Below are 25475 nucleotides of genomic sequence, written 5' to 3'. Positions count from 1 at the left end.
GACTCATTAGAAAAGACCCTGAGGCTGGCAAAGATTGAAGGTGGGAGGAGAAGGGGACGATAGAGATGGTTGGTTGGCTTCACCAACTCGATGGACAGGAGTTTGTGCAAGCTCCAGGAGCTGGTGATGGACAGGGAAGCCTGGCGAGCTGCAATCCATGGGGTCACAAAGAGTTGGACATGACTGAGGGGCTGAACAACAACATGGGGAGGATGAGAATGGGACTGGGGCTCTAGGCTTTGGAGCCAGAAAATTGAGGGTTTAAACTCTGACTCTATCACTGACCAGCTGGGAGACACTGGACAAATGATCCCACCTCTCTGAGCCCCCATTTCCTCATCATTAATGCTACAATCCCCATAATAGCCTCCCGGTTGCTATGGAGAGTAGACGGGCAGATACTGCCAAGTGTTACCGCATGCTATTTTTCTTCTCTCTCCTGATTGCTGTAGACAGGGGACCCCGGTGCCCAGCCCTGCAGCAGCGTCTCTGGACTGCTGCCTGTTTATACCAAGCGGGCACACGTGAGTCCTGGGCAGGGAGGCATCGTTCCCAGGCCCAGCTGGCTGGGGCTGCTCACAGCTGCCCTGGGATACTGGGGAAGTTAAGCTGACACCTCGGGGGTGGATGGCAACCTGCTTGTGCTCAGATTTCAAGTCTAGTCCACCTTATCTGTTTCCTGTGGAGTCCCACCCCAAGGTCATAGGTGTGAGGCCTTGTACCAAGGCCACAGGAGCAGAGCCCAGAAGCAAGGTCATCTCTGGAACTAATTGAGACCCTTTGTGACTATTGCCAGAAGCTACCCCCCCCCCCACCCGCCACCCTCAAGAGTCACTGGCTAGGTCCTTACCCCATATTAGGCAAAAATGCCCACCCTGGTATTCATCCTATAGGCCCTAACCTAATGCTACCCTTCCAGCAGGCTATAAAAATTGGCTACTAACCCAATGAAAAGCATCGGCTCTCCCTTGAGAGACACTCTAACAGTGTCCTTCGGACACACCCTGGTCTGTCAGGAGGTTGGCCAGCTGTGCTCACAGTGCCCTCATTATCTCTGCTCTTTGTTCTTAAAAAACCCACTCCTTTTCTGCATTACTGTGGCTCTGGAAATTCTTTTCCAACCGGTGTTCGGACTGCCAGGACATCTCCTTGGGCAGACGCTATGACGCTGGGGACCCGGGATGCAGACAGCTTTGGTGCCCGCCAGGGGCTGGCCTTTCGTGGGCGGACCCACTACTACAAGACGGCGCTCCCTCACCCGCTAGACTTCCCTGGAGGCTCAGATGGTAAAGCGTCTGCCTACAAAGCAGGAGACCCAGGTTCAATCCCTGGGTCGGGAGGATTCCCTGGAGAAGGAAACGGCAACCCACTCCAGTACTCTTGCCTGGAAAGTCCCATAGACAGAGGACCCTGATAGGCTGCAGTCCATGGGGTCGCAAAGAGTCGGACACGACTGAGCGACTTCACTTTCACCGGCTAGAAGATCCTAGAGAACCTGACAAGCTTTACACAGTATCTTCGGATAGCTTTCACCTGGATGTGGCCGCAGAGTCCTTGGAGGGCACAGGGTGCTGGGTTTCATACACCCCCACCCAAGAAGAGGACCTACCACCCACCCCCGACCATGGTATCATGATTCCAGAGCATAGGAGCTAAGAGCAGGCACTTTGGAGCCAGGAAGACATCAGTTCAATCCTTCCCCCCACTGGTTATCTCCCTGAGCTCCAGTTTCCCCGTCTGTGAAAATGGGGATGATAATACCAACCTCATGGGATGGTGGTGAAGATAACATGAGCTCATGTAGACAAAGCTGAGAGCAGAGCCTGCCAAGAAGTCCCTCAACATAAGTCAGCAATCCCGCAAGGAGCACAGCCCATACTCTACTGCCCGGAAAGAATGCAGAGGCGGCAAAACGGAAGACCTTCACAATACTCTCCCAAACCGGCGTTTGGAGCTAAAGCCAAGAGCGCCCCCTCTGGGCTGGAGGACTCTCTGAGCTTAGGGTTGATGGTCTTCCACCTGAGACTCCTGAGGGACAACAAGGGACAAAAAAGCCAAATGTGCACAAGGGTCTGGGCATCACGGTGGTTCGCTGGAGCGGCTGAGTTCTCCCAGCCTGGGATGCTGATGTGTGTGAGCCGTGAAACGGGGCCTGCACCGACAACGTTTTAATAAGGCTCCAGCACTTGCCCGGGTACTCCAGAGTCTCCACTGAAATAGTTTTGCTGTCAGAAGCTGACATTATAACGACATTGCAGGAGAGACTCCCTGGGAAATCATTGCTCATTTCCTTTCAGGCAGTTCGTTCACCTGCAGAAATCCGCCTTTTCGGCTCTGCTCTGGCAGCTGGCGATTGACACGATCCCCTAAGTCAATTTTGCAGCTGAGTGGACTGAGGTCCCAGAATGCCAAGGGCCTGAAGTGGAGAATATGGAGCAGGTGACTCATTAAAGCTTGAGTCCAGGGCTTGAGCCCAGAGGAGGGGCCGCCCATGTGTGCCTGAGTTTATTGGCCATGAGGAGGCAGGATTGGATGGTGGCCTCCTTGGAGGCCAGTGTGAGAAGGGTGGGGAAGTGTGGGGGGAGGCGGGGGTAGGGGTGGGGGGAACCCGGGAGTATTAACTGCTGAGCTTTCGAGTTTTTTAAATGTATTTATTTTCCTACTCAGCTCCCTTTGATTCTTCATCTGATCCTCACCATCTGATGCTATAACTTTCTTCTGGTACCTTCCATTCTGTTCCATCCAAGGTGTTTGAAGACTTGTTCCCTTCTCACCATGTACTTCTCACTCAGTCCCACCTCAGCAGAAGACCTTGCCTTTGGTTTCCCAAGAAGATCGAGACTCACTGGAGTGATCCCTGGTCATCACCCTTCCACTTCAGTTCGTCTCTGGTTTGTCAATCCCCCCCCGCCCCATCCCAATGTTTCCAGGTTTAGATGATGAAGCAGGCCTTCTCTTCACCAGAGGCAGCCTCTGATGCCATTCTCTGGCCTGGGTCTTGGGTTTTCTGCTCTAGGCTGAATAGTCTCACTTTCTCTCTGGTTAACTAGTCACCCGCATCAGTCGCCACGGCTTTCTCACCCCTTGGTGTCCATGCTCAGTTGCTCAGTGGGGTCTGACTTTTTGTGGCCCCGTGGACTGTAGCCTGCCAGGGTCCTCTTCCCATGGAATTTTTCCAGGCAAGAATGCTAGAGTAGGATGCCATTCCCTTCCCCAAGGGATCTTCCCAACCCAGGGATCGAACCCAAGTCTCTTATGTCTCATGCACTGGTAGATGGATTCTTTACCCCTTCAGACCCTCAATGGCTACCTCCCCTAGAATCTACTCAAATGGCACCCCTGAAGGTCAGAGGTGTCCTTCCAAAGGTCAAGCTGCCCCATGCTCATCACTCAGTGCTCTATAAACATGAACACTCTTAACAACCCATCTTCCTTGAAACTCTTTCCTCCATGGGCCTCTATGACACTCAACACTGAGCTCTTTCCAAACTTCTGACTGGTTTTGTCTCTCATTCAAAACTCATGTCTACAAGCCCTGTGGGAGGGTGACCGCCCAAGCTGTATCTCTAGTTTGACTTATTTTCCAAGTTATGGGCTTCTGTCTCAAAAAACTCCAAGAGTCTTTCCACATGGGTAGGCTTCCAACATGTTACAAGGTGCGTGTGGTCAAAGCTGAGCTGACTTCATCTGCAAAACAGTTATCACGTCAAGGCAGGAAGAGGAATGGTTGAGTGTGTAAGCGCTGAGTCAGGCTGTTTATGTTCTACGCCTGTCTTGCCCTTCTAACCATGTGATAGAGGCCAAATTATTGAACCCCTCACTGCCTCAGTTTTCCTATCTGTAAAATGAGAATAATAGTCAAACTGACTTCATGGGGTTGTTGTAAGGATTCATTGAAAAAATACACATACTGTTCTTTGACTAGTGCCTGGTCAATGTTACTGACCATATATTCTGAAGACTTGAGTTTCCTGGACATATTTCTCTTTCCTCCATCCCATCTTGTGTCCGCATCTCACACCTCCTTTTCTGAGCCTTTCAGCTTTACCTGGTGATTCAGGCTGGGCTGGTGCACTTGGCTTTGAACTGGTATCCTTATTTCTGGGCTCTTCCACTCAATCTAGCCTGCACTTTTCTGAAAGACTAATATTCTCCAAGCCTTAGTTTTATTTGCTCTTCATGTCTTCACTGTTTTTTGTAGGAGAAAGTTTTCCACAATCTGAATCCACACCTGTCTTCTCCATCTGCTATCCCATCCCTCACCTACTCACTCTGTTCCAGGTGGGCTCCGTGTTCTATAGATACACCCTGCTCATATCCATCTTCATCTTTCACCCACGAGGTCTCCTTCTCATGCTCCTAGTATCTCTTTGAGCCCTTGGTAATTCACCAACACTCAAATGCCTACAGGACTCACACTCCAAGACTTTTGTTAGTGGACTTGATCATGTACAATTGTCTGGTCAGTGGAAGCCCAGCCTTCCCCAAAGACTGGGAGCTCCTTGAGGGTAATGACTGCGTCATGCATTCCTTTATACCCCCAGAGCATCTAGCATAAGGTTATGCTACTTCCAGTACAATCTCAATACAGATTTGTTGGTGATAAACAACAGGGTCCTACTGTATAGCCCAGGAAACTATATTTACTCAATCCTTCGCTATTGGATGAACCATAATGGAAAATAATATAAAAAAGAATGTATATGTGCATCAGTGAGTCATTTTACAGCAGAAATTAACACTACATTGTAAGTCAACTATACTTCAATGAAAATACATTTTAAAAAAGATTTGTTAGCAATTTGGCCAAATAATAAAATATCAGATTTCCCATTCACTGCGAATATATACAAAAAGTTGAGAAGGGAAATCCTTGCATTTTCCATGAGATTTGGTCTTTGCTTTCTTCAGACAAAGAGGTGTATGTGGGTAAGAGGGCTGGACTGGGACTCAGAGTTGGTTTAGGAAGACTTAGGTGGTAGAGGAAACTGAGATATTGACAATACCGAAAGAGCTAGTTTACATTTGAGTTTCTCGGCACTTTAAGGGATTGTGCCAGTGTATCCCATAGTTATTCCTTCCCTGGATTCCTGTTTCCTGTCTTACATTATGCAAGTATTGATTAAACATTCCATTTTATTGACTTCTGGAACCATAGTCTTAAGCTCTGTTGTTTACTGGTTGCCTGAGTGCTGAATGACAGTTCCAAATCCTTCCTCTTTGGTTTGGGAAAACGCATCGTTTGTGCCCCAGCCATGTTGATTAGATGTGATGTAGGATTGGCCTTTGAATAGCCAGGGGAGAATTCTCAGACCCCCGTTTGGGCAGTGACCCACTATGTGGTATGCAGAGCCATCCTTACTGAGGATGGCTGAAACTGATGAACAAGTCAGGAGTGTTCCTGCTTCGGGGCCAGAGAGGCACCTGGGATGAGGGGGTGTCAGTGATCCCCTCTTCACTACCCTCCTTTCTCTTCAATGGAGCAATGCGATCCAACAGAAGCATCCCCGAGCCTTGTCCTCAAGACCCAGGGGCTTCCTTTCCCAGTGAAAAATCAACCTCGTTTTAAAGCAGCCTCTGTGTCTGCACTTGCCCTGCAAGATTTTTGTGAACTTCATCAACACCGCTGACAAACTGAGAGATGCCCAAATCTCAACAGAAATCAATCAAGTGTTAAGATTTTGGGAGGAAAAAGTTGCTTTGTTTTCTGACTTGTACCACAAACAGCGGCTCCAATCTGTCATTATGACTGAGAACATGTCACAACAATCTGTTTTTATTCTTTAGGAAAGAAGAACAGCATCTTGCTCTCCTCCAGCTATGGCTAATTTGGAAAATTTGCAAGCTGACATGCAACTTGATTAAAATGACCCGGAGCCACTAATTCTTTTAAAATGCAACTCAGTGCTCACAACCCCAGACCTTCTGTAGCCTGGTTATCTCCTTCACAGCTTGCTTTTAAAGGGAGGAAGAGGGTAAGGGAGAGAGAAAGACCTGTATTATAATCTACAGAGAGATTTAAAATTATTCTTTATTTTCCCCCTTCAGCTCTACTGTCACCATGGATTTCATTGACAGCCCAGAGGAGAGGAAAAGCAGAGTGACGTTTCTTAGATACTAGTGTGGGTTTCGTAGTCCGGAGTACAGAGCAGGCACGTGACTCAAGTGAAGCATCTATAATGGCATTGGAGGCTGTTTTGACATTGTGGTTTCAGCCCCATTGCATACTTTTAGGAAATATGTAAGAATCTGTCCTAGATTGAATTGGCTCCCTTGGTCTTTGTCAAACCCTGGCTACACCAAGAGCAATGTTATTTCCTTCTAGGGAAAGCAATGAGTAAAAGAAAACAATAACAATTTTGGTCCATTCCAGGACCAGGGATCATAGCATTTCACATAATAGAAACCGAGGCAGTGCTCAGGGATCAGAGTGCAGGTTCGATCTGTAAATACACTCTTAGGAATATCTCGCTTCTCTTCTTGGCATCCAAAAATAGTGTATTATTGGCCCATTGGAGGGAGGGTGTTAATGTAGGAGGTGTTAATGTGGGCTGGCACGGGTGCCCGCAGCTGTTTTGTTCACTAAAACAATGTATAATTATTAGGAGACAATGTATAATTACACATTGAATTGTGTGCTGCAAACTGTAAGTGCTGGCATTCTATCTCAGAGAGGGGAGAGCTAATGCCTGCTGAGACCACGCAAATGCAGACACTCATTTGTTGGGGAATGTACAGTAATGAGAATCATTTCTGTATCCTGTTGCCTTGGCAACCTATTCTAAAATGATGTAGATAAAGAGCCAGCAACACTTATCAATGAAGCCAGTGTGTCTTGGGAAGAAAAGCTGCCGAAAACAAGGCATCAAGCATCAGACCAAATTGACCTTGTTTGGTAGATGGCTGTGTTCAAAATCGGGTCAAGGTGGGAAATGAGGGATCAGGCCTTAAGGATGCCACTATCATCGGTGCTCCACATGACACCTGGTCAGACTCACAGCCACTGTCAATTCTGAGGGCCATTAATCAAGTCAGGCTCCGTGTTCACGGTGGAACTTCTGAATGGGTTGTTTCTGTGTGGATGGGTAGAAACAGAGATGCCAGAGGGGACACTCTAGGGTGGGTGAGAGTGGCATGCACCCCCATTTGGAAGGCTATCTGGACATTGCGCCTCTTCTCTCTGGTCTCTCTTGTGTGCGTGTGTACTAAGTTGCTTCAGTCTTTGCGATCTCATGTGACTCCCTCCAGGCTCCTCTGTCCATGCGATTCTCCAGGCAAGAACACTGGAGTGGGGCGCCATGCCCTCCTCCGGGGGATCTTCCCGACCCAGGGATTGAACCCAGGTCTCTTATATCTCCTGTATTGGCAGGTGGGTTCTTTACCACTAGCCCCACCTGGGAAGCCCCTGGTCTCTCCTGACTTAGTGTAAATTTACAGTCTGATTTGGAAGAAACGATATATTAATGGTTAGCTTTCTTTTTTTGGCTGTGTCACATGACTTGAGGGATCTTCGTTCCCTGACCAGGGATTGAACCCAGGTCCCGGCAGTGAAAGCACTGAGCCCTAACCATTGGACCGTCAGGGAATTCCCCATTAGCTCCTTTTTAAAGATGAGGAAAATAGGGCCAGGGAAGCCCAGGACCAAGGCCAGGACTTGATTTGTTCTCCCTGCCACCAGTCTGAGTAGAATCCCTCAGGAATCCCACCGCTCACCTCCTTGGCCTCAGGACCTGCACTGTTTTTCATTTTTAACTCAGTGTAAGCCCTGACAAGGGCTCACTCTGTGGTTCTGGGTTCGAATCCTGCTTGATCTGTATGCACTCTGAATCTGGAACAAGGCTTCTGGGGGATGGAACGGGTGGGGACAGCCAGCTCCCACATCACCCTGGGTTGAGGCAGGCAAGGTCCCTGGGTCGAGTGCCTCTCTGGTAAGTGGGGAAGAGACTGACATCCCTCTCTGGGGGTAATGTTTTATCTCAAGAATATCAATCAAGAGATTGTGAGAGTGCATTCGGAAGGTTTCTTTTGGTACCAGTAAATCTTGTCCAGATTTTTTTCAAACTCTTTTAATTATGTTTTTTTTTTCTTTTCAAATTTACATACCATCAGGTTCAGGCTGACTGCATTCAGAGCAAAACAATAACCCAGGCATCGTCCAGATATGGAACTTCAATAATTGTTTACTATATTTGTATCTATCACGAGTTTGAAAGAACAAAGGGGCACTCATCTCCATCCTGTTAAAGGCCATCTATAAAAAACACACAGAAAAAAGGATGAGAGCGTAAGTTGCCGACAGTGGCATATGCTTAACTCCTGGGCTCTTAAGCAGAGCAAAACTCTTATTTAAAACAATGCTTTGCCCTTGTTAATTACAGAGTAACAGATAGGAGGGTGTTGCTCCCTTCTTCCAGGTTTCTTCATTTGTTTTTCCTTTCCTTCCTTCCTTCTTCCTTCCAGGCTTACTGTTTATCAAACACAGCTCTGGGCACTGGCAATACGAAGGTGACTGAGGTATAGACCCTGCGCATATGGGAGTCCCCTTTTGATTGGAAATAGACGCAAGGCTTTGATGGTCACTTTCCAAAGTCTTATAAGAACACAGAGAAGAGAAATGGAGTCAAAGTCAAGGAAGGGCTCCCAGAGTAACTGACCTCTCAGCTGGCCCCAGAGATGGGGCCACTGGAATTTGCCCACTGGAGAAAGAGGATCTGTGGGAGGTGAAGGCCTATCTGGGCTTCCCAGGTGGCACTAGTGGTAAAGGAACTGCCTGCCAATGCAGGAGACGTAAGAGATGTGGGCTTGATCCCTGAGTCGGGAAGATACCCTGGAGGAGAGCATGGCAACCCACTCCAGTATTCTTGCCGGGAGAATCCCATGGACAGAGGAGCCTGGCGGGCTCCAGTTCATAAGGTCACAGTGTCAGACACGACTGAAGCCACTTAGCACGCATGCATGAAGGGGGGGCTATCTAGGTAGGAGGAATGACATGATTAAAGGCAGGATGAGAAGAAGTGATGGTTTAGGGAATGTATTCAGTTGCTGGACATGGTAGAGATAGGACATTAAAATTTGTGTTGTCTCTTTAATACCATAGATTAGTTTAGCCAAGGACTATATTTCCCTATAGCCTTTGCATATAGGTGGACCACATGATTAGTACTCAGTTAAGGTGTTCAAGCGGAGAAGGCAATGGCACCCCACTCCAGTACTCTTGCCTGGAAAATCCCATGGACGGAGGAGCCTGGTAGGCTGCAGTCCATGGGGTCGAGAAGAGTTGGAGATGACTGAGCAACTTCACTTTCACTTCACTTTCATGCATTGGAGAGGGAAATGGCAACCCACTCCAGTGTTCTTGCCTGGAGAATCTCAGGGACGGGGAGCCTGGTGGGCTGCCGATGGGGTTGCACAGAGTTGGACACGACTGAAGCGACTTAGCAGCAGCAGCAGCATGGTGTTCAAGAGCTGAGTCTGCTTCTCTTTTCTTCCACATCTGTTTAACTTGGGTTCTGAGGATTCTGCACCCTACGGAAGAGAAAAGCCATAAAATGGAAGTAATCTGGGGAGGGATAAATTAGGAGCTTTGGATTAATAGATACATGCTACTGTATAAAAAAATAGATGAGCAGCAAGGATTTACTGTATAGCGCAGGTGACTCCATTCAATATCTTGTAATCACCTCTAATGGAAAAGAATCTGAAAAAGAGTATGAATGTATAAAAAATATGTGCATAACTGAATCACTTTGCTGTGCACCTGAAACTCAGATAACGTTGTAAATCGACTGTACTTCAATTTTTTAAAAGCATGGAAGAGGGCCTGGGCCTGGGTCACCTCGTGAAGGGCGCCCACTGAGACTAGCGCTTTGTGTTGTGCTAAAAGCACCGTGTGAGTCAGGAGGAAACTTTTATTGAGGAAACCACCGAAATTTTAGGGCTTCTTGTTACAGCAGCTGTAACGTTACCCTAACAAACGCACTAGATGTGACAGGGCAGTACCTTAGTAAGTACCCAATAAAAAAAGAAAATAAAAAAGATGTACTGGTCAGCTACATTTGGGAAACACTGACTTTAGCGGATTTCCTGGCTGCAGGACGGTACCGACTTTATAGGCTAAAATGGGCTACAAATCTCCACACGATCCAGCGGACAGTGTTTTGTAAATGTCTTTGGCCGTGTGTGGGTTTTTTTCAGTGCTTATGAGCATGTTGTGGTTCTGTAGAAGTGAGGGTGAGCTAGCACATGGCGCAGGGGCAGGTGTTGAGTGTTGGGGTGAGCAGAACCAAGGAGGTAGTCTGTGTGCGCTTTCTCCCCTGCCCACCCTCTGCTCCAGCTTTTTCGTTCTGCGCTCAGTCTGCACGTGAGCTGTGCTCCATGGTGTGTTTCTGGCCCTCGCACGCATAGCTCTGCTCGTCTGTTCTTTGTGTTTTTCTAGAGCCCAGCTTCCTGCGTGAACTGCCTCTCCTCTAAGAGCAGCCCTTCCCCATCCTTGGTCTTCTCAGTGCATCACTTGCATGTGCTTTTTGCTGACTTTGCTCCTCCTTACAGCATGGCCCGTGGCCCGTGTGTCTGTCCCTCTCCTAAGATGTAACTTCTTTTTTTTTTTTTTTAATTAACTTATTAAACTTTTTTTGTTTTTGAGTACAGTTGATTTAATGTTGTGTTAGTTTCAAGTGTCAGAGAAGGCAATGGCACCCCACTCCAGTATTCTTGCCTGGAAAATTCCCTGGACAGAGGAGCCTGGTGGGCTACAGTCCTTTGGGATCACGTGGAGTCGGACACCACTGAGCGACTGAACTCACACACAAACAGTAGTGTCAGGGATACAGCAAAGTAACTGTTAGCCATACACGGACGTCCATCCTCTCTTAGATTCTTTCTCCACATAGGTGATTACCGAGTGCTGAGGAGAATTCCCTGGGCAATAAGTAGTAGGTCCATGTTAGCTGCTGCTGCTGCTGCTGCTGCTGCTGCTAAGTCACTTCAGTCGTGTCCGACTCTGTGCGACCCCATAGACAGCAGCCCACCAGGCTCCCCCGTCCCTGGGATTCTCCAGGCAAGAACACTGGAGTGGGTTGCCATTTCCTTCTCTTATGCATGAAAGTGAAAAGTGAAAGTGAAGTCGCTCAGTAAGTGTCCGACTCTTGATGACCCCATGGACTGCAGCCTACCAGGCTCCTCTATCCATGGGATAGCTACCTATTTTATATAAAATAGTTTGTGTATGTCAATCCTAACCTTCCGATCTCCAACCCTCCCCCACTCTTACCCCTGGTAAGCATAAGTGTATTTCCTACACCTGTAGCTCTATTTAGATCTGAATTCTTTAAAGTAAAAATGGATACTTGCTATCTGCCTCTTCAGAGATTAAGTCACTAGCCACTGCAGTCTCTGACCTTCAGTACACCTTGAAAGGAGTTCAGGGCAGAGATCAGGAATGAGGCACTCTGTGTTCTGGGAAAACCTGTCAGAACAGGTCTTCAGACAGTTAGATATTTTCAAGAGAAGATTTTATAAGTTCAAATTCTTGAATTTCTTCATATCTAGAAAGGCACTGAAACCATTGCCAGAGACATCTGCTCCTCATGGCTAGCTGCAACTCTTGGCCAGAATGTGCTGATTACATGTATCTCACTTCATCAAAATCACATATATACTGACTTACCCCCTACCTCTTTGGAGCAGCTCCTCAGACCTATCTGAGAGGCTGTCTCCTAAGCTATAGTCCTCATTTTACCCCCAAACAAAACAACTCATAACTCTCATACTGTGCATTTTTGTTCAGTTGACAGAAGGAAGTTGCCACATGCAATTCATTAAAAAACAACAGCAACTTGGAAACAGTGTCAGACTTTATTTTTTTGGGCTCCAAAATCACTGCAGATGGTGACTGCAGCCATGAAATTAAAAGACACTTACTCCTTGGAAGAAAAGTTATGACCAACCTAGATAGCATATTCAAAAGCAGAGACATTACTTTGCCAACAAAGGTCCATCTAGTCAAGGCTATGGTTTTTCCAGTGGTCATGTATGGATGTGAGAGTTGGACTGTGAAGAAGGCTGAGCACCAAAGAATCGATGCTTTTGAACTGTGGTGTTGGAAAAGACTCTTGAGAGTCCCTTGGACTGCAAGGAGATACAACCACTCCATCCTAAAGGAGATCAGCCCTGGTTGTTCTTTGGAAGGAATGGTGCTAAAGCTGAAGCTCCAGTACTTTGGCCACCTCCTGTGAAGAGTTGACTTATTGGAAAAGAATCTGATGCTGGGAGGGATTGGGGGCAGGAGGAGAAGGGGACGACAGAAGATGAGATGGCTGGATGGCATCACCGACTTGATGGGCATGAGTTTGAGTGAACTCTGGGAGTTGGTGATGGACAGGGAGGCCTGGCGTGCTGTGATTCATGGGGTTGCAAAGAGTCGGATACAACTGAGCGACTGAACTGACTGACTGATGTTAAAAAAAAATTTGAACTGAGTAAATTTGAAGGTTTAACTGTTTTTATTCAATGATTCCTGAATGAGTGGCATACAACCTCGTAAAGGGCTTTCCTGATGGCTCATCTGGTAAAGAGCCTGCCTACCAATGCAGGAGATGGAAGAGACCTGGGTTTAATTCTTGGGTCGGAAAGATCCCCTGGAAGAGGGCATGGCAACCCACTCCAGTATTTTTGCCTGGAGAATCCCATGGACAGAGGAGCCTGGCGGGATACAGTCTATGGGGTCGCAGAGTTGGACATGGCTGAGTGTGTGCGCATGCATGCGTACACACACACACACACACACACACACACACACACCCCATCTAGTAAACAGCAGGGTGCTCCAGGCATTTGTACAAAATAGAAGGCTTCTATAGGAAGAGGGGTGGGGCAAAGGAGCTATTAGCAAAGAGGAGAGAAAGGATTAGTTTTAGCTCAGGCCATCTCTTCGTGGGGAGACGGGAGGAGGGGATGGCATGGATGTCAGCAGACAGAGTGCTTTTCCTCCTCTGGGTGGGGGGCAGGGAATGGAGAGGGCCCACACGGCACTGCCCAGAAAATTCCAGACTGGTTGACTAAGATGACATTTCTGGTTAAGTCATGTATTAAGCCTTGGTTTGGTGTCATGGGCTTTAGCGCAGATGACACCATTTTGGATCTGAGGTTTTCTCTTAACAAGTATAGTATACTTACCAAAAAAAAGTTCACATAGTGTGAGCAGCTACTTTGATGAACTTTAAGAAGCTTATCCCACCTGTGTAAGCAGTGTTCAGATCAACAAACAGCATAACCAGTGCTCTAGAATCCCCCTCATGCTCTCTTCCGGTCACTACCCCATCAGGATAAACATCATTCTGACTTTTACTCCCACAGATTAATTTTGCCCACTCTCATAATTTGCTCATAAAACCACATTAGTGTATGCTCTTTTGTCTCTGGCTGTTGAGAGAATCATCCGTTCTATATTTTTATGTAGCTGTAGGCCATGCTTTTTGTATTTCATTGTGTGAATAGACCATCACTTACTTATTCATTCTACTGTGGATGGGTAATTATGTAGTTTCCAGTTTTATGATATTACAAATAGTGCCGCTGCGAGCAGTCTAACTTCCTAAGTGTTGGTAAACACATCGGCACACTTCTGCTGGAGACACACGTAGGCGTGGGCTTGGGGGCCATGGGGTGTGAACGTGTCTGCTGTTAGAGGGTACTGCCAGACAGTTTCCCACGTAATCGCCCCAGTTACTGTAGAGTTCCAGTTGCTCTGATCTCTCGCCAACTCTTGGTAATTTCCTGCTTTTAATTTTTGTCATTCTGGTGGAGTCTAGTGGTATCACATTGTAGCCGTAGTCAGCACTTCCTTTATGACTAATGGACACCTTCCTTATGTTTATTGCCCATTTGGACATCATATTCTGAGGAGCGTTTAAGTCATTTGTCCTCTTTTCTATTGGATTCTATTGGATTTTCCTTTTTGGTTTACAAGAGCCCTTTATATATTCTGGTGTGGACTCAACTAAAAATTTCTCCATAGTCCTGACCACTGCACTACTGGTTACCACATTCAGTAAAATTTTGCTGCATAAATAGAACAAAAGGGCACCATCAGACTTGAAGCCTTGGGATGAGCTTCATCCCCAGACTGCCTCCTTTCCTCCTTACCATAGCTTCTTGAGCAGTTAAACGGGGAGTATTCATAAAGGGTAAGTTTGAACAAGGTTCAGAAAAGTCTCGGCATCCGGGTGAGCCTCTCATCATACTGGCTAGTCTATGAGAAGGGGTCTGTTGAAGGTTCCTACCAACAGTGATTTCCTGGCTGTTCAGCCTGGGTCACACAGACGATGCTCAAGTAACAGGATGGTCTTCATTCCTTCATTTATTCAACAAATATTTATCAAGCACTTTCTAGGCACTTGAGATACATTAGTGAATTAAAAAAAGATCTCTATAAGCAAAAGGACCAACATCCATACAAATATAATAAGTTCTTAAATAGTGTAGTATGTTAGAAGGTGATTAGTGCTGCATGAGCGGGGAAAGCAGAGAAGAGCCGACTCCCTGGAAAAGACCCTGATGCTGGGAAAGATTGAAGGCCAAGGAGAAGGAGGCTGCAGAGGATGAGATGTATCACCAACTCGACTGACATGAATTCGAGCAAACTCTGGGAGACAGTGGAGGACAGAGGAGCCTGGTGTCCCACAGTTCATGGGGTCACAGAGAGCCAGACACATTAGAAGCTGAACGACCACAATAGGAGAAGGGCAAGCCCACTCAGGAGTGTTCAGGGGACAGTTGGCAGCAGGATGAGAGCAGGCAGTTGAGCAGAGATTGAAGGCGGTGAGGCCAGCGCCAGGAGGATATGCGAGGAGCACCCAGAGAGGGGCGGGCTGGCGCAAAGGCCCTTGCTGAGAGCGTGTCCATCATGTTCAGGCTGCAGCAAGAAGGACAGGAGGTCACAGAGGTAACAGGAGTCCCAAGGCGGTCTTAAGTGGGCTTTGAGATGAAGAATCATTGGCGGATTTGCCCAGAAGCATCACACGATCTGACTTACATTGTACATGGTTCTGATTGCTGCTGTGCTGAGAATAGATGGAAGGGAGGAAGAAGACAAATATGGAGGCCCCCTGGGTGGTATGTAATAAACCAAGTGAGAGATGCTGGTGGCTGGGACCAGGGTGGTAGCAGTGGTGGTGAGAGGTGGTCAGATCCTGGATCCTTTTTGCAGGTAGGTCTGGATTTCCTGATGGAGTCAGTGTCAGGTGTGAGTGAAGACAGGAGTCAAGGAGAGCTTGGCTTCCATGAGACTCCGTGTGTCTGGTCCCCACTTATGACAATGACTGCTTTCCCGGGGTGCTGTCCCCTCCCACCTGGCCTGCAGTCCTCTTGACCCCATCTGACATCTGATCCCGGATCTTGATCCCTATCCCAGTTCAGGTAACTCCTCACCCAGTAACCACTAGTCCTCTTTCCAACCCATTGTTATAACAAAGACTCTTCCCAATTTCCCTGAGAGCTTCACTTTGAGATCTAAAAGCTTGTTTTGAAAGTAAAAAGATATTTCTTTCCTTTACACGAATGCATTCCTAATTCTCCCTGGGGCCACACGGATGACTGTGACTGATCAAGAAAGAGTCACAAAAAAGAAAAGCGCGACTGATTAATATTTCAAACTCACTTGTTTAGCCTGCTTACCACTGGTATGTTTCTTTCTACTTAGAATGAGGGACACAACTGGTGTGAGAGCTGAAAAATAACCAAAAGATGGTAGAGTTGAGGGTTTGCCTTTTATGTATGAGAAACACTGAGACCCATTGCGTGGGCCGGTCTTTTTAGTGACTGGACTGCAGGCTTTCTACCAGGTGAGAAATGATCTTTCCATGACAATGGTTAAAAACAAGAAAACTGACCCCCAAATGAAGTCACTTATGCTAAATCCTACTTGACAAAACCCAGACTTAACTTGATTAGTTTCAGCCTCTCCAAGAAATGAAGTCTTAAACCAGTCAATTAGGAATCAGCATAATTGTGAGGTCATTTGCCTGATAGACTCCTGTGCATGTGTGCTCAGTGGTCACTCTTTGTGACCCCAGGGACTGTAGCCCACCAGGCCCCTCTGTGGGATTTCTCAGGCAAGAATACTGGCGTGGATTGCCATTTTCGACTCTAGGGGATCTTCCCAATGCAGAGCAGATTCTTTACCACTATGCCACTTGGGAAGCCTGATAAATTCCCACCTTCTCCTAAAGGAAAGTGACGTTGTCACAGCCTAGCGTAATAATTTTGTAGCAGAACTTCCTCGTCCTGCTCCCTTCTGCCTATAAAGGTCTTTCATTTTGTAGAGCTCCTCGGAGTCCCTTTCTCTCTGCTGGATGGGATTTGATTTGACTGGGACTGATTTTTCCCTTTTTTTTTTTTTCTCAAACAAACTCTTATCATCTGTAATATGCCTCAGTTTATCTTTTAACGCAACGACCTTTCACTAGTCTGTGAAGTTTTCTGGGCTTTTCCTCTGGGCTTTATGATCCCTTTGGCCTTTTCTTCTTCCTCATTATCTGCCCTCAGGCAGGCTCTGCAGTTGAGGTCTCCTGGTTTCCATAGTTGACACATTACACAGGCACGTGGAAAGCAGATATGACCCCCAAAGGCCTGGGGCTGTCTCTGGGTCCTCCGTGGAAACCTGGCCTAACAGTGGGGTCTTAGAGGGCTGTGCTTCAAGAAGGGCAACCAGCTGTCTTTTGTCTGCCCCCGCGCCCAGGGGCATGGCGGGCCCCTTCTGGCCCACGGGGGACCACCGCCTCTGCAGGCTTACCCCTCCACACGCACAGCAGAGCCCAGCCACCTGCCAGGACTGTTTAGCGCATTCTTTCCGCTAGTCTCATGCTTCCTTACAAGAGCGGCCGTGTTTTTCCCTGGCTTGGATGGTGTTTGAATTAACTTGAACAAACATAGGCAGAGCAGCTGGTTGGTGGGAGGGAAAGCTTGGTCTGGGGGTCCAGGCCAACACTGTATAATTTGTGGCCACCTCTGGTTGCAGGAATCCAAGCCCAGCCTCATTTCTGTGAGTCAGAATTTGCTGCTTGTGCCCTTGGAATGAAGGCAAATCGCAGTTGGTTGGCTGGTTGCTGACTGCATGATAAAAGCTTACAAACGTAAGCCACATACTAAAAGGCACACATCCCCAGCTGTACAGCACACAGAACTGGCTCAGTTTGCAGATGGGGGTGCTGAGGCTCAGAGGGATATGGTGAAATCATGGCCCAAGGTCACAGGCAGGGCGAGGCAGAGGCAGGGTTCACAGTCACGGCTCCCAGGACCCCACGTCCCAGTGTTTCCACACGGCATTGCTGGTGAAGGGCCTGGCAGCTTTGTGATCAGATGCGCGTTCTGGATAAATCTCTGTTTCCAAGTGGGTCACCAGGCTTGGTCTCCACCTGAGGTGTCAAGTACAGGCTCAGCCCCTGCCTCTAGCTGCTCCCCTCGTCTGCAGAGCCTCCCTGTATCGGATCTATTTACCCTTTTCTGGGGGTCTGACAAGTACCACGGGACCTCCATCTCTAAACTCAGAGATGACAACTAATACATTGTCCTCTGAGGCTCCTTTTACACTGGCTCTGTCCTTTTGTGGAACACGACAGGTGGCAGAATGGGGAAAGTGAGGGGCTAGGAGCCAACCAACTGCTCTGAGTACAGGCTTTGCATTGTTTGGTAGGTGTGGATTTGAGGGTGCATTTGTTTAGGGAGGTAATTTGGAGACACTGGAGACACTCCTGTATCTGGGCCTCATCTATAAACAAGGGGATTGGGTAGAAATCTACCTCATCCTTCCCAATTCTAAAATTCTATGCCTGTCTTTATAAAAGTAAGCAAACAAGCTAAACAGTAAAGCCAAAAATTTTTTATTGTTCATTCACTAAGTCATGTCCAACTCTTTCCCTGTCCATCACCTACTCCCAGAGTTTGCTCAAACTCAAGACCATTGAGTCAGTGATGCCATCCAACCATCTCATCCTCTGTCTCCCCCTTCTCCTCTTGCCCTCAATCTTTCCCAGAATCAGGATCTTTTCCAATGAGTTGGCCCTTGCAGCAGGTGGTCAAAGTATTGGAGCTTCAGCTTCAGCATCAGTCCTTCCAATGCATTTTCAGGGTTGATTCCTTTAGGATTGACTGGTTTGATCTCCTTGCAGTCCAAGGGACTCTCAAGAGTCTTCTCCAACACCACAGTTCAAAAGCATCAATTCTTCGACACTCAGCCTTCTTTATAGTCCAACTCTCACTTCCATACATGACTACTGGAAAGACCGTAGCTTTGACTAGATGGACCTTTGTCAGCAGCCTGAAGAGTTGGCAGTGGTGGCCTGAAGAAGCCAAAATTATCTCCCTAGACAAATGCACCCTCAAATCCACATCCACCATGGCTGACATCTGTGATTTAGGCATTGGCATTTATGGTTATAAGATTCTAATATGGTTGCTGCTGAAGTTTTGTCAGAAAATTTAAAGCAGTGCATGCTGGTAGACTTTAATCCCAAAAAGTCCTCTAAGCAATATTTCTAAAATATGTTTTGTCAAAGATGTGATGCTCTCTGCTTAGGTATTTCTCACAAGCGCTCTCTCCAAACAAATCTCTTTGAAAATGCATTAGATAGCATGGTTCCTTCAATTCCATATCTTCCTTTCTGTCTAAACTGAAAAAGCCAGTTCACGTTATTAATGACAAGTCATTTTGCGGACTGCCCGGGTTAATAGAAGAGATAACTGGCAAAATATAAATGTGTAATACTAACATGCTGAAGATAAAACAGAGGTCTAATGCTGAATGCGTAATGTGGAGGATGGAAGGAAAAGTTCCTGGCTGCACAAAATTCCTGCAGAATAAACAGGAAAGCTATGGCCCCAGCTGCTCCTTTGGTTTCCCAACTTGCTGTTCTCTTGCCTCTTTTTTTCAACTCAATTACCCTCTTTGAACCGCAATCCTAGAATTCTAGAGTTTAAAAAGGGTCCTTAGGGAATTTGGAGGATGAGAAATCAGAGACCCAGATAGGTGAGGGGACTCAGGTAAAGAAACAGAGTCATTTTATCCATTTCTGTGCTTTGCCTAAACTCTACCACTGCAGCTGCCCTTCTTTGTCGTCCATGCATCAGTGCAGCCGAGGGAAGGGAAGCAGGGATTTAACAGATTAAATACAGAGCAGAATGCATTTGCGGGCTTTCCAGGTGGTGCCAGTGATAAAGAATTCACCTGCCAAAGCAGGAGATGCAGGAGACGCGGGTTCAGTCCCTGGAAGATCCCCTGGAGAAGCGAATGGAACCTACTGCAGTATTCTTGCCTGGAAATCCCACGGACAGAGGATTCTGGCAGGGAATTCACAAAGAATCGGACACAACTGAGCGTATACGTGCATGCGCACGTGCACACACGCACACACACACGTGCACACACACACGCGCACACACGCGCGCGCACATGCGCGCGCACACATGCATGCACGCACACGCACACACATACGTGCGTGCACACATGCACACACACGTGCGCGTGCGCACACACGCACACGCACGTACACACGTGCGCACACATGCACACACATGCACACACATGCACACACGTGCGCACACACACGCACACACACGCATGCACACACGCACACACACACGCACGCACGCGCACGCACGCACACACATGCACACACACATGCACACACGCGTGTGCGCACACACACACATGCACACGCGCGCGCGAGCGCACACACGCACACACACGCACGCAGGCACACATGCACACACACACGCACACACACACACGCACAGTGCATTCACAGCCCCAGCTTCACCACTCTCTATGTGTGTGCTTTTGGGAAAGTGACTTCACCTCTCTATACCTCAATCTCTCCCTCTGTAAAATCACAGTTAAAGTTCTTTGCATTCTAGTGAATGTTCAGAAAAGTTAGTAGTTATTGTTAATATCTTGTAATTTGTAGGTTTGTTTTTGGTTATACAGTCTCTATCTGGAATCAGAAAACAGAAGACAGGACTGGAGGACCTCTTGACATCATATCTGGCTCAGGATTTCTGTATTTTCTTGATAGTATTCAAGTTCAGTATTAGAAAGAATGTGATAGTTGGTGGTTCTCTGTGTCCTTTGAATAGTAAGACAAGAGGATCAAAAATGTTTGCCTGCTCAGTCATGTCTAAGTCTTTGTGAACCTAGGAACTATAGCCTGCCAGGTTCTTCTGCCCTTGGGGTTCTTCAGGCAAGAATACTGGAGTGGGTTGCCATTTCCTTCTCCAGGGGATCTTTCCAACCAAGGGATCAAACCCATGTCTCCATTAAGACAAGAAGAAAAGGCACTTAACTGATAGCCAAGTCCACTGGTGGGTGCTATGATTTGAATGTTTGTTTCCCCTCAAATTCATATGTTGAAATCTTAATGCCCAGTGTGATGGTATTTGGAGATGGGGCCTTTGGGAAGTGATTAGGTCACAAGGGTGGAGCCCTCATGAATGGGATTAATGCCCTTATAAAAGAAACCCCAGAGATCTCTCTCCTGCTTTCTGCCATGTGAGAATACAGTGAGAATTTGACAGTGTGCAACTGGAAGAGGGCCTTCACCAGGCACCACATCTGCTGGCACCATGATCTTGAACTTTGCAGCTGCCAGACCTGTGAAAAATAAACACTTATTGTTTATAAGCATGGTACTCTGTTATAACAGGCTGAATGGACTAAGACAGAGTGGATTCCTTACCTCTGAGAGTGTGACATCTCCTTCAGTGGTAAATTTGAAGCAAAGCCAGGGACCAACAGCCATCGCATGTAACTGGCACCAAGGCCAAGAATTACCTTAAGTAACCCTTGGTATCTTTTTCACCATAAGTCTGGGCTTCCCATTGCAGAGCTTAATGAGTGGGTGTCACTTTAGAAATGTTAAGTGAATTCAATTTCCAAGTCCCAGAAGAAAAAGGAACTCATCCTTGAGGATTATGAGAAAAAACTAAAAATTGGAGCTGAATAAATTGCTAAAATGCAATCAGGTGTGCATACCTGCTTTCCAGTTGCATGACCTTGGGCAGGTCACATCATCCCCTGAAATCTCAGTTGCTGCATCTATAAAAAGGGGAAAAAGTCAATTTCTTCTTGGCAACACTGTAATGAGAGTTGATGAGGCAGTACATTTCATGTGTTTAACATACCACCTAGCACGTAGTAAGGACTTAATGCTAATTATTATTACGATTAATTTTTGTAAAATGGTTTTATAAAGCTAAGGCCTCATTTATTTATAACCCTTAGACATTTAAACTTAGCAAAAAAAGAGGGTGTGCTAAGTGGCTTCAGTCGTGCTCGACACCTTGCTACCCTATGGACTGTAGCCCTCAAGGCTCCTCTGTCCATGGGATTCTCCAGGCAAGTATTTCTTCCTTCTTGGGATCGTTCCAACCCAGGGGTCGAACTTGCATCTCTTGCATTGGCTGGCAGGTTCTTTACCTCTCGCACCAGCTGGGAAGCATAAAGAGTGATACATCTGAGTGACTAATGCTCTCACTGTCAAAAGAGTGGATGTATAGGTATGTATAACTGATTCACTTTGCTGAGGGCTTCCCTGGTGGCTCAGAGGTTAAAGCGTCTGCCTGCAATGTGGGAGACCTGGGCTCAGTCCCTGGGTCAGGAAGACCCTCTGGAGAAGGAAATGACAGCCCACTCCAGTACTCTTCCCTGGAGAATCCCATGGACGGAGGAGCCTGGTGGGCTACAGTCCACAGGGTCGCAGAGAGTCGGACACGACTGAGCGACTTCACTTTCACTTTTCACTTTCATTACCGATTCTCTTTGCTGTACACCTGAAATTAACACAACATTGTAAATCAGCTATACTCTAATAAAAAAAATTTTAAAAGCCTCTGTGTAAACGTTCAATGAGAAATTATTTGCATCCTTTATTTCTCAGTTAACTCTCCCAGCATTTAAATGGTAAATATGTGAGGAGGGGCAGGCATTCACCTTCATCTTACAGAGCCTTTTGAATGAGTAGTTTCTGGAGCTGCTCTGTGAGAAAATTTTCTTGTGTGTCTAAAAATCGCAAACTATTTGGAAAAACAAACAAAGCTGGACTGATCTGAGTTGATTGTTTTTAGATTGACCAAATTCAACTTTTTCCTCCCTACTCCCATCAGCCAATTTTGGGATAGCTATAATCTCATTATGAAATCTGACCGAGCTTGATTCTATGTGATTCAATCTCCAGGTTTAAACAATCTGGAATGCTCTGTGGAAGACCTTGAAAGATTTCCCAGCAGGAAATGGAAGGCTGACATGCCAGAGAATGAATGAATTCAGGTTTTCAGTTTCTGGTGACCTTGATTAGCACCCAGCGAAGTTTCTTGGCTGTCTGTCTCCTGGCATTCACCCTCTTCCTCTCTCCATAGTTTGATAGCTCCTATTCTGTCTGGAAGGACCACTGCAAGAAATTTCAGGGACGAGAAGGGTCAACAGCCTCACCCGGCTGATGAGGAAGCTTAGATTTAATGAGTTTGCGTGACCAGCATCTATTACTCTTTGATGCTTTCCTTATGGTTCCAACACAATGCTCCATTCTCTTCAAGCAAGAGCTATTGAGGGAATTTCCAACCATTTCCCAGTTTCCATATTCTTCATATCAAAACGGAAAAGTATCTTTATTAAAAATGTAAAAGTGTCAGCTCTTTAGACCTGGGTACACCTATCTGTGGACGTGAGTCTGAGTGAACTCTGGGAGTTGGTGATGGACAGGGAGGCCCGGCGTGCTGTGATTCATGGGGTCGCAAAGAGTCGGACACGACTGAGCGACTGAACTGAACTGAACTGAACTGACACCTATCTACTTCCCTTGGAGACCGAGGGAGGGGGCCCGGTGTCTGGGGTTCAGGGGTTGGGGGGCGGTGCCAATGGGCAGGGCGAAGAAGACCTCCACTGCCACCGTGTGGTCCCCCGGAGCCGCGGAGAGGTCGTGCTTCTGAAGCATCTGTCTGTCAAACTTCGGCTGCTTTGAGGTCTTCGTCCGTGCAGTCAGCACGGTGTCAGCGGAGCTTTGTTAGCGTTTTTCTTTCCAGCGCATTTTTCTCTTTCTTTGGCTCCAGGAAAGGGGAAGCTGCTGAAAGCCAGCAAAATTCAATATCTTGAAAAATTATCTGTGGGGAGGTAAGGGGTCAGGATCTAGGAAAGGACTCTCAGGATGAAATGCTGGCGAGGCTTGCAAGATCCTTGTCTCAGCTCTCTAGAGAGTGGAGATTTATGGGGCAAAAGTCAGGCCCAGTGTTGGAACTTGTCATGGTTATCACCTAGTCAATTGGGGAAGTCAGGACAGATGAAGATTCGCTTCTTATCTCATTTATCGCCCCTGATTGCAGTTCAAATTAGTTCTCACATCACATTCTGATAGTCTCAGACTCAATATCATCAGTTGAAATACTAACGGTGTTTTTCAGTGCAAAAAATGACTTTCAAGGCATGTATTACGGAAAGGATTATAATAAATTAAATGCCTAAACTGGCAGACTGCAAACAATTTTGACTTAGATCTAAATGTTTGCACTGGCTGTTTAAACATTTAATTTGTTAGAATGGAAGTTCCACCACAGAATAAGCATATTAATTAAACTTGGGCCTTAGCAACCGGAGTCATTCCACACACACAGAGCGTGACAAACCCGGATGGCAAGAGCCAATGTGCGTTGATTTCTCATTCTCCAAATGAACACGTTGCTTCTTTAAACCCTGCCGACATTAGTGACTTTTAATGAATTATTCTGTCTTTCTGAGGCTACTTTTAGCTGATGCTGTAGGATAATGTTGGTCTAGGAAACAACTTTGCTAATTAAGTTTCAGGGAAGTTGTCACTCATAGATAATTGATTCAAGTGGTTACGTGGATGATCCGTTGTGTGACTTTACACCAAAAAAAAAAAAAAATAGAAAAATGTAAAGGAGATTCAAAACAAAACCGCCAAAGATCAGCTTATCAAAAAGAAAGACTCTCACCATGACCGCCACCATCATCTGCACCATCATTTTACCACCATCATCACTAACATTGTCACAATCACCGTCTTCACCATCATATTACCCTCATCACCATCACCTTCACAATTGTTATCTTCGCCAACACCATCCTTGTCACACCCTGCGAGGCTTCTGGGATTGTAGTTCCCTGACCAGGGATTGAACCCAACCTTGGCAGTGAATGCACAGAGTCCCAACCACAGGACCAGCAGGGAATTTCCCCATTACCACATGTTTTGAAGCAGAGGGCTCTCCCAACTTAAATTTTCTCATCTGGTCCTGGTTCTGCCACGGATTGGTAACACGATGCTAGTGAAGGCACTGGTCATCTCCAAGCTTCAGGCTCCTCATTTGTAAAAAGAGGACATTTTTGTTAGCATCAGTAAAGCTAAGCTGTTGTAACAAAGAGGATCCCAGATACCATGATTTAAATAAGATAGCTTATTTCTTCATGAGAGGTAACCCAGTTGAAAGTCGTGTACGCATTGCTATATTCAAAATGGATAACCAACAAAGATCGCTTGTATAGCACATGGAACTCAATGTTATGTGCCAGCCTGGATGGGAGAGGGGTAGGGGGAGAAAATTTAAAAAAGAAGTGACCCAGTTGTTTCAGGCTGACAGGCGAACAATTGACTCCTTCCTTTAAAACCCTTGATAGCTCCCCACTGCCTGCAGAACTAAATTCAAGGTCCTTTTCAACCTGACCCCAACCTGCAGTTCTGATTTACCCAGTCTTTGCCTTTCTACGCCAGCTTTGTCCTTGCTATGCTGCCCGCTCTGTCTGGAATCCCCTTTTCATCTTCCTCTATTGATGCTCTGTTCATTCTTCACGGCCCAACTCAAATGCTGTCTCCTTGATGAAGCTTTATACTTTGCCTCCCCTGCTATTGCCATCCTGTTAAAACACTACTTGTTTCTTCCCCTGTCTTCTGATAACTTTCTCTCTTTGGTAGCATCTAATTCCATTTGCTTTATAACTAAGTGAGTTATTTATACAAATGGACTTTATGTTCCTGGAGGCAACAGACCACATACCATCTATCTTTCTTCCCCAACTCCTCTCTCCTTTCTTGTCTTGACCAACAGCCAGCATTGTTCTTTGCCCACAAACCTATGTTGAACTAGATGGAGTAAAATGTTGTTACTGAAAGGGAAAACTCAGTCATCAAAACAGCAACCACTTGCTTAACTCAAGGGGCCAATTAAGCAATGGGTTATTCATTGGAAAATTCGAGATGTGGATCAAAACAGTTCCAATTAGACTCACATCCTGTGCTAGACCAAGAATAGCACACAGAAATACTCATTGGGCCCTACATCCAGGCGGAAAATGTCTCATTTGTGTTCATTAGGAGGGAGGCTTTTCCTGAGACCGCCATGATTTTTCTTAAAACCTCTGTCCATGAACCATGTGAAAAAAATAGTTTAAATGTGTATATGTGCATGGATGCTATACA

Source organism: Bos mutus, chromosome 12 (genome assembly GCF_027580195.1).
Source record: "Bos mutus isolate GX-2022 chromosome 12, NWIPB_WYAK_1.1, whole genome shotgun sequence".
Classification (NCBI taxonomy): Eukaryota; Metazoa; Chordata; class Mammalia; order Artiodactyla; family Bovidae; genus Bos; species Bos mutus.
Note: the sequence above shows the minus strand (reverse complement) of the source record.